The sequence below is a fragment of the Stomoxys calcitrans genome, chromosome 2, assembly GCF_963082655.1.
Source record: "Stomoxys calcitrans chromosome 2, idStoCalc2.1, whole genome shotgun sequence".
Lineage (NCBI taxonomy): Eukaryota > Metazoa > Arthropoda > Insecta > Diptera > Muscidae > Stomoxys > Stomoxys calcitrans.
In genome coordinates, this window is record NC_081553.1 from 96,298,743 (window position 1) to 96,308,303 (window position 9,561).

The window sequence follows — 9,561 nt, forward strand, 5'->3', positions numbered from 1 at the left end:
GGTTTTGGTAGCCCTTCCTAAAGGAAAGCTTTCCTAAAGAAAAGGGGGGTTTACTACCCTTTCCCAAAGGAAAGTGTGGTTTTGGTAGCCCTTCCTAAAGGAAAGCTTTCCTAAAGAAAAGGGGGGTTTACTACCCTTTCCTCAAGGAAATGTTTGCTTGAGTATCCTTTCCCAAAGAAATGGGTAGTTTTAATACCTTTTCCCAAGAGAAAGGTCAGTTTTAGTACCCTTTTTCAACGGAAAGGGTAGTTTTAGTACCCTTTCCCAAAGGAAGGGTAGTTTTAGTAACCTTTCCCAAAGGAAGGGGTAGTTTAGGTACCCTTAATCAAGGTAAACGGTAGTTTTAGTACCCTTTACCAAGGTATAGAGTAGTTTTGGTATCATTTCCCAAAGTATAGTGTAGTTTTGGTACCATTTCCAAAATATGGGATAGTTTTAGTACCATTTTCCAAAGGAAAGGTTAGTTTTAGTATCCTTTCGCAAAGGAAAAGATAGTTTTAGTACCCCTTCTCAAAGGACAGGGTATTCTTAGTACCTTTTCTCAAAGGAAAGGATAGTTTTAGTACCCTTTCTCAAAGGAAAGGGTAGTTTTGTTACCTATCTCAAAGGAAAGGGTAGTTTTGTTACCTATCTCAAACGAAAGTGTAAATTTAGTACCATTTTTCAAGAAAAATTGGAGTTTTAGTACTATTTTTTAAAGGGAAATGTAATTTAAGCACTATTACCCAAAGGAAAGGGAACATTTAGTACTATTTCCCTTAGGAAAGGGAACATTCAGTACTTTTTCCCAAAGAAAAGGGAAGCTTTAGTGCTATTTTTCAAAAGAAAGAAAAGTTTTAGTACGATTTCCCAAAGTGCGAAGATTTAGTACTATTTCCCAATGAAGCGTAGTCTTATCACCTTTTCAAAAGGGAAAGGGTAGTCTTAGCACGCTTTCAAAAAGGAAAGGGCAGTCTTTATAAAAGGAAAGAGGAGTGGAAGCACCATTTTCCAAAGGAAATTGTAGTTTTAGTACCTTTTCACAAAGGAAAGAGTAGTTTTACAACCCTTTCACAAGCAAATGGTAGTTTTAATGCCCTTTTCCAAAGGATGTGGTTGTTTTTCTACCCTTTTCTAAAGGAAAGGGCAGTTTTAGTATCCTTTTCTAAAGGAAAGGGTAGTTTTGGTGCCCTTTTCCTAATTAAATTATAGTTTTTGTACGGTTTTCCGAAGAAAAGGATAGTTTTAGTACCATTTACCAAATCGTGCCACAGGACATTCCTAGAGTTTCTTGACCTGTTGAAGACTATGGATATGGTAAGCCATTTTACGCCATTCGCCGCAACAGTGTCTTAAACTTTAGAATTACTTTTGAGACCAAAAGTCGTGTATGGAATTTCAAGACACAATGTCCAGGCCACCGTAGCGCAGAAGTTAGCATGTCCACCTATGACGCTGATTAATGTCTTCAATATTTTTAATAGAACTTTTTATTAAAGTGCTATGGAAATGGTTTACTCAGGTTTATTCTGGTATTATGAAAACATCATCACAAATCATTTGTCCGTCACAATTTCATTTAAAATAACAAAAAATTATTCTCATTCTCTTGTTATATTTTTTTCGTTTGGTTTATTTAGTCACAGATTTATTTAGTTTTTTGTTCGTTAGACCAGAGTGCCAAGAGTGGCTTTGTTGTGATTTTGATGCCGTTTTCAGGTTTTTTTTATGAATTACTTTTAGTTCATTGTCAACATCATCAATATGATGATGGTAATGGGTGATGACGTTGGTGATGGTGATAATGACTATGATGATGATCATCACTGCCATCGTCATCATCATTATCATGGGAAAAAAAGCAAACAAACAAAACAAACCTTATCACTAATGGCATCCATTCATGGTTGTTGGTGGGGGCGCTTCATTCTCACCCAACATTTATAAGATTCCCGCTAGGGTTTCATACATGCAAGCGACACTCTGGGACTAATGTGCGAATGATGGATAAGAAGGGTGATGGTGATGATGATGATGATGACGATTATAATGGGCAGGTCCATGGCGGTGATAGTGATGGCAGTGGCAAATTATTGCCATGGCTGTGCTGAGCTGAGCTGATACTAGGCGTCCGATGTTGAGGTGCGACTCAGCAATGAATGTATGGCAGCAGCAGCATTGCACTTTCGTTATCATCGCATCCAATTGTCAAGTTCACTGGTGCAATTTGTTAAATTTTACAATTCAATTTGTAGGGTTTTTGATTTGTTTGTAAATCATATGTTGTGCACTGTAAGAAAATTAAAAACGAAATGCCTGAGCCTGAATGTTAAAGGAGAAATTATTCACTGTTAGACACAAAACATGATAACAAGTAAAAAAAGTAGTGTATTGTGAAAAAGGGGGTAGAAGGAAATACACATATTGGCGTTCTGAATGTTAACAGCGCAAAGTGGTACAAAAAATTAAAAACCAGAAGAAATAATACCACAACCTTTGATCTGCTGAACTGAGCAGAACAAAATGTTTTTGAACTTTGGGAGAGACCACTTTATAAACTTTTTGAAAAGAAGGTAAATCGTCATATTTTTTAGAAAGTAAGCGGTGGAATTCTGATTGAGATTCACTTTCCATGTAGCCAGGAGCACGATAAAAATATCCTAATACCCACAGAAGCTATCGCTACGTTGAACTTTGGTTTTTTGTGATGTTCATCGTGTAACGACGAAAGTCAGCAGGCTTCGTTTTCGCCCACATTTGGGTTAAGATCAATAAATTGATTAGTAGCTTTAAGTTAATCAACGTATATAGCGAGAGTTGAGTTAGTCCAGTTTGAGTTGGTCCAGTTTGCCAATTAAAAAACTATAGGACTTAGGTCGATTTCCCCCTCAACGGCCGGTGGGCAGACAACAAAAAACATAATGACTTGTTGACATCGAAAGTTGTTTACAACTTTTGGGGACAAGTTGCAACAACACAACACAGGGGGTTGTTTTTGCAATGGCAACTGCAACAACAAAACAAGGAGATGTTTACTTCTCAAAGTGGTAAACAACTCGTTTTCGAGTTTGGGAAAAACACGTTGTTTTTCAAAACACGTGGCGACTCCCAGGATGATCGCATATAAAAGGAAGTCGCATCGAATACTCGAGGCAGTCAACGAAGGAGCTGAAAGTCGTGCAGACGTGGTGAACTAAGAGTGCCTTACTGCCTCAAACATATTGGGGTGTGCCCATTCGACGCCCAGTGCCTAGTGTTAACAGAGTGCCCTCTTGCCTCGAACCCAGGCTAGTTTGTGTGTGAACACTGTCGTATCTTAGGATGTGCGTCCTTGCCACCACGCCCGAAACCCCACTTTTTTCAACGGAGTCCCCCTCTCGCCTCCTCGTGCCGTCACCTAGTTAACCCGAATAGTGCCGTGTACTAGGGTGTGCCTCCTTGTCACTGCGCCCGAAACTCCACTTTTATCAACGGAGTGTCCCCTCTCGCCTTCCCGTACCGTTCCCCTGTGGACACGAACAGTGCCGTGTATTAAGGTGTGCCCCTGACCCTGTGTTCGTCTGCGAACAGTGTCGTACTTTAGGGTGTGCCTCCTTTCCACCACGCCCGAAACCCCACTTTTATCAACGGAGTGCCCTCTCTCGCCTCCTCGTGCCGCCACCTAGTTAACCCGAGGAGTGCCGTGTACTAAGGTGTGCCTCCTAGCCACCAACCCACGTATTCTCTCTCGCCTCCCCGTACCATTCTCCTGTGGACAACAGAGACTGGTATTAAGGTGTGCCCTGGCCCTGTGTTCGTGTCTGAACAGTGTCGTACCTAAGGTTGTGCCTCCTTTCCATCACGCCCGAAATCCCACTTTTATCAACGGAGTGCCCTCTCCAGATCAGATCGTGAGCTGAACACAGTACCCAGAGGTAGCTTGTCCTTACAATCGTAATCATGAGAAGCTCAGCTAAGAGCTACGTTCACAGGTTGCTGATAGTTGGATGGTTCGTAGGAGTAGCTGCAACTGCAAGGGGGGATAATCAGCAGTACCGAGTGGAGAGTCTCAGTTGGAGGAAGTACTCGATATGACAAGATGATTTATTGGCGGAATGTGGACTTTATAATGCTCTTTCTTGATATTGGGGGTGTCATATAAAAAAGTGGAGATATGTTTATCAGTAGCCGTCCGGGACAGCAAATCACAATACTATGAAAACTTGAGAGATGATATGGTTAGAATGCGAGTGATAAAGTGACTCCTCAAGGGGTAATATTTTGGGACCTTATGATGAACGATGTCCTGTTGGATCTAAATATGGATGGCTCATAGTTAATGGCTCATTCGCAAGATATCATGCTGCAAATCCCTTTGCGAGCTGGCCTACGGAAACTCGTTGGGGAGGAGGCAAGGAGGCAAAATCACTATGCTTAATCCTCTATTCAAAATTGATCTGGAACAGAATTCCTGCAGAGAAGTTTTCGGTTCACGGGGAGTGAGCTCTGAGATGATTAATAGGGGCTCCGACATGGGGAGACGTTGTAAAAAGGAAGATTTATACTAAAAAGTTGGAGGAATCGCAAAGACTGGCCTGCTTAAGAATCTCGGGAAAGTTGAAATCCGCATCGCAGGCAGGTTTGGGAGAGATGCTGAATATGCAGCATATTGAGGTCAGCCTGAGGAAGGTCGACATTCTGAAGGATGAGTACCAAAGTTCCAATTTGGATACTAGAGATGCGGAGGGAAGGCTAAGAAAAGCCTTAGACTACCTTGCGCTGCGATCGTTTCGAGATAGGATCATCAGGATTCGCTGTCACAAAAGAGCGGATTGGGAAGGTGTTATAGTGCGACTGCAGCAATTGTTCGATGAGAATGGTCACCCCACACCCAACTTGATCAGTTGGATCGCGTTCTTCGCTTTATCATGGACGATGAGCTTCATGGGTCGACTAAATCACCGAATATAGAGTACTCCTATGGGCAGGATTTAAAGAGCAATTACGAACAATAGAAAGCAGTCTTAAGCAATGATAAAACTGAGATTAAGGAAATAGGGGACTGGAGAGATATCTAAAAATTTCTCCACAAAGAGGTGTCGCACTGCGGAACGCCGTTCGGACTCGGCTATAAAATGGAGGTCCCCTATCATTGAGCTTAAAAACTTGAATCGGATGAGTGCTGATTGATATGTGAAAAGATTGGAATGTTAATGAACAAATTTGCATTTGGGGAGATGACATGAAGTTCTCTTCCACCTCACTGGTGTCTTCCGTCACTTCACTGATAGGAGTGAGATCCCTTTTGTAAAGTTTAATCAGATTCCAAATATCTGTAATACAAGCTGGAACTCTCGTGCCATCCTAACTCATCCTGCGTTTATTCTGATGCCTGAAACTTGGAATAGATTCCATAAAATCTGTTCATTAATTTCTTACCCATGGGCTGATCTTTGGTAGAGTGGTCAATTGTTCCGCACAAAAGATTTTGAAGAACTATCTGTAGCTCTGAATCTCTGCCCAAAAACTCTCACTTTGGACCGTAGTTTCCACAGTTGTTGGAAGTCGACCGAAACCAAAGACAACCAAGACAAAAATTGTGGCCTCCAGCGGCTGAAGATGTCAAGTCAAGAGATCGGATTATATGGGAGATATATCGGATAACAATTGCGGTTTCTAAGAGCCAAATATGTCAAATCGGGGTAACGGTTTATATGGGGGCTAAATCCAAATCTGAACCGATCTGGACTATATTCAACAAAAAGGTGTAGGTTTAGCAAAACTCACTGTTTCAAATTCATCGAAAATAGATGAAAAATGCTACTTTTATAAGCTCAATACCCTATATCGAGTAATCGGTCTATATGGCAGCTATATCCAAATATGGTCCGATCTGGATGATATATAACAAAATGGTGTAAATAGGTACCAAAGCTCACTGTTTCAAATTTCATCGAAATCGGATGAAAAATGCTCCTTTTATAGGCTCAATACCCTATATCGGCAGATCGGACTATAAGGCAGCTATAACAAAGTATAATCCGATCTGGACCACATTTAACAAGAATGAGTAGGGGTCTACCAAAACTTACTGTGCAAAATTTCACCGAAATCGTATAAAAAATCCTCCTCTTATGAGTTCAATACTCTATATCGCAAGATCGGTCTATATGGCAGCTATATCCAAATATGGTGTCGGGGTCTACCAGAGCTCAATATGCTAAATTTCATCGAAATTGGATGAAAATTTTCCCTTTATAGGCTCATTACACTATATAGGGAAATCGATCTATATGGCAGCTATATCGAAAAGAAGTCCGATCTGTAGTGCATGATGCTGATATATTTTGAAGACTAAGTGTTTGGGGGACCAACCCATTCCGCAAAACTCCCCTAAATAGGACATATTTACCGACCATGTCAATATGGGGCTCAAATGAAAGATATTGGGGAGTAGAGCACGAAATTGACACCCACTTTTAGGTCCAATTTTTCGGGGGTCTACCCTTTCCCCAAAACACCCCACAAACAGCAATTATTTACGACCAACGCTCAAATGAAAGATATTTGAGAGTAGACCACGAATCTGATATCCAAATGTGGGACCATGTATTTGGGGCAAAGAGTATAAATTTACCGACCGTGGACACCCAATTTTGGTTTCAATTTTTCGGGGGTCTACCCTTTTCCCAAAACACCCCACAAACAGCAATTATTTACGACCAACGCAATATGGGGCTCAAATGAAAGGTACTTGGGAGTAGACCACGAATCTGATATCCAAATGTGGGACCATGTATTTGGGGCAAAGAGTAAAAATTTACCGACCGTGGACACCCACTTTTGGTTCCGATTTTTCGGGGGTCTACCCTTTTCCCAAAACACCCCACAAACAGCAATTATTTACGACCAACGCAATATGGGGCTCAAATGAAAGGTATTTGGGAGTAGACCACGAATCTGATATCCAAATGTGAGACCATGTATTTGGGGCAAAGAGTACAAATTTACCGACCGTGGCAACATGTGGCTCATATAAAAGGTATTTGAGATTAGAAAACGAATTTGATAACCAATTTATTTGTTTTTAGTTGTTTTATTAAATAATGTATCTGCTACATCCGATGGAGGCCATCGTTGCGCAGAGATTAGCATGTTCACCTATGACCCTGAACGCCTGGGTTCGAATCCTGACGAGAACATCAGAAAATTTTTTTCACCTTCTTATGCTGGTGATATTTGTGAGGTACTTTGCCACGTAAAAACTTCTCTCCAAAGAGGTGTCGCTCAGCGGCACGCCAGCAAAATTTCTCTGGCGGCTAAAATTTTTCTGCGTGTGCTAAGCCCCTCCTCCACTTGAGGCTTATCTACGCCTCTGAGTATAAGGAAGAACTTACCAATTTAGGCTGCAGAAGCGCTCATTTGAATTCCTAGTCATAAAGCACTTGTCGGGATTGAATAAGCAGATGAATTGGCCAGAACTGTATCCTCTTCTAACGAGATCCGGAAGGCGTCAGTTCCAATGCCGCTGGGAGTCTTTAAACATTATCTTAGACAAGCAGAGACTAGACGCAGTAAGACTGAGCCAAGTCGTTTATCAGGGAACACCTGGCCGCGACACAATCTGAAGCCCACAGCGGACCTGATCAGCCTGCATCGATGGAGCCTGTCAAGACTTATAACGGAGCTGACTGGTGGTTTCCTTCCCATGGCCTTGTCTCTTCGGGTTGGAATTGGAGTGCAACGAGGTAGTAGACCAAAACGGTAATTTTAACATACCTTTTGAGGGTATATTGGATACATAGCCACCACGTGAACCAACCCTCCATATCTTTAACAAGTAAAAGCATGCCGAATCTTGGGAACGCACCATCATGGATTCTGCTAAAATATGTTTATACACCAATTTAGACCGTACTTAGCACAGTTGTTGAGAATCATAACAGAACACCACATGCAAAATTTCAGCCAAATCGCATACAAATGGCGGCTTCCAAGGGCTCACAAATCAAATCGGGAGATCGGTTTATATGGAAGCTATATCAGGTTATGGACCGATTTAAACCGTACTTGGTACAGTTGTTGCAAGCCATAACAGAACACTATGTGCAAAATTTCAGCTAAATCGGACCAAAATTGAGGCTACTAGGAGATCAAGAAGTCAAATCGGGAGATCGGTTTATATGGGAGCTATATAAGGTTATAATCCGATTTAAACCGTACTTGACACAGTTGTTGCAAGTCGTAAAAGAAATCTACGTGTAAAATTTCAACCAAATCGGACAAAAATGGCGGCTTCCAAGGGCTTAAGAAGTCAAATCGGGACATCGGTTTATATGGAAGCTATATCAGGTTATATACCGATTTCGACAGTACTTAGATTCATAGCAAATCGAACAAAAATTGCGACTCCCAGGAGGTCAAGAAGTCAAATCGGGAGATCGGTTTATATGGGAGCTATATCTAAATCTGAACCGATATATCCCATTTGCAATCTTCAACGACCTACATCGATATTAAGTATATGTGCAAAATTTCAAGTGTCTAGTTTTACGCAGAAAGACAAAAATGTACTTCAAGTGCCAAATTTCAGCCCAATCTTGTAAACATTTAAATTCTATCAAAATTTGAGCCGATTTGCAATCTCCATCAATCTGCATCAATAAGAAGTATCAGTGCTAAATTTCAGACGGATTAATTTATTCATTCAAACGCTAATATATGCGGACTTGGAGATGTCAAGACTGCCAGAATTTGTATATATACCTAAAATAATAGCAGATCGGTATTACTTGATTTCTAGATAACCCGCTTAAATATTTCGTTAAATAAAAAAACTTTCTTAGTTCACAGAAACAACTATTGTATTTACTACAGTTCAAGGTTTCTTTACTTTCTTCATGTTCAAAAACATTGCATTGAAAAAAAAAAAAATCACAACAATATGTTGTTTGTTATTTCCTATCAGAAAATAGCAAAATAATTCTTCATAATTTGGTATATCGAAGCGTCAATGATTTCAATACAATCTTCCTTTGTGGTTTTAGCTTCCCTCCAACCCCCTAAAATGCGTCATTAGAATTCTTGTGGCATTGGTGCTAACAGTTACGGTGGATTAGGTGACGCTTTGCTAATGCCGTACGCAGTCATAACGTCGGCGGTAGTGAAATTAAAATTTTGCTAAAAAATATTTATTTGGTCTTTTTAAAATTTTTGAATTCTTGTTAATCGTTAAAATTCATGTCAGACACAAAACGGTGTTGAGGGTGTGAGTGGGTGTGCGTGGCTAATCGAATGTCTGTTAAAATGTTTGGTCGAAGCATGTGTTTAGTTAGGTGGAATGGGGGGAGGGGGTTGTGTGGGTGGCAGTATGGAATTTATTTCTAAAATAATGCTACAAATTTGTTTATTTTTTATTTTGTTTGTTTTGCTTTTCAGGTTATTTTTGTTACTCTGTATTTGTGGCTGGGATGGGTTAATAGAAATTTTGTTGCGGCATTAGAAGTGTGGTTAAAATCGCTTAAGGTAATCATAGATTATCGCTCGATTATAATTGACCCGTTAAACCAACAAGTTGTCAGCATTTTTGTAAATATTTAGATT

The 9,561-nt window shown here is 40.5% G+C and overlaps 1 protein-coding gene across 4 annotated transcripts in view; it reads right to left on the reverse strand.

Annotated features, from left to right (window-relative positions):
* Positions 1–9,561, reverse strand: part of LOC106095808 (adenosine deaminase 2) — a 64,442-nt gene that overhangs the window by 13,590 nt on the left and 41,291 nt on the right. For 2 of the 4 annotated variants that reach the window (XM_059362359.1, XM_059362358.1), the window contains exon 2: positions 1,860–2,269. The exons of the other annotated variants lie outside the window; for them this stretch is intronic. The gene's annotated coding sequence lies outside the window, so the exon portion shown is untranslated. The remainder of the gene's footprint in view (positions 1–1,859; positions 2,270–9,561) is intronic. 4 annotated transcript variants of the gene reach the window in all.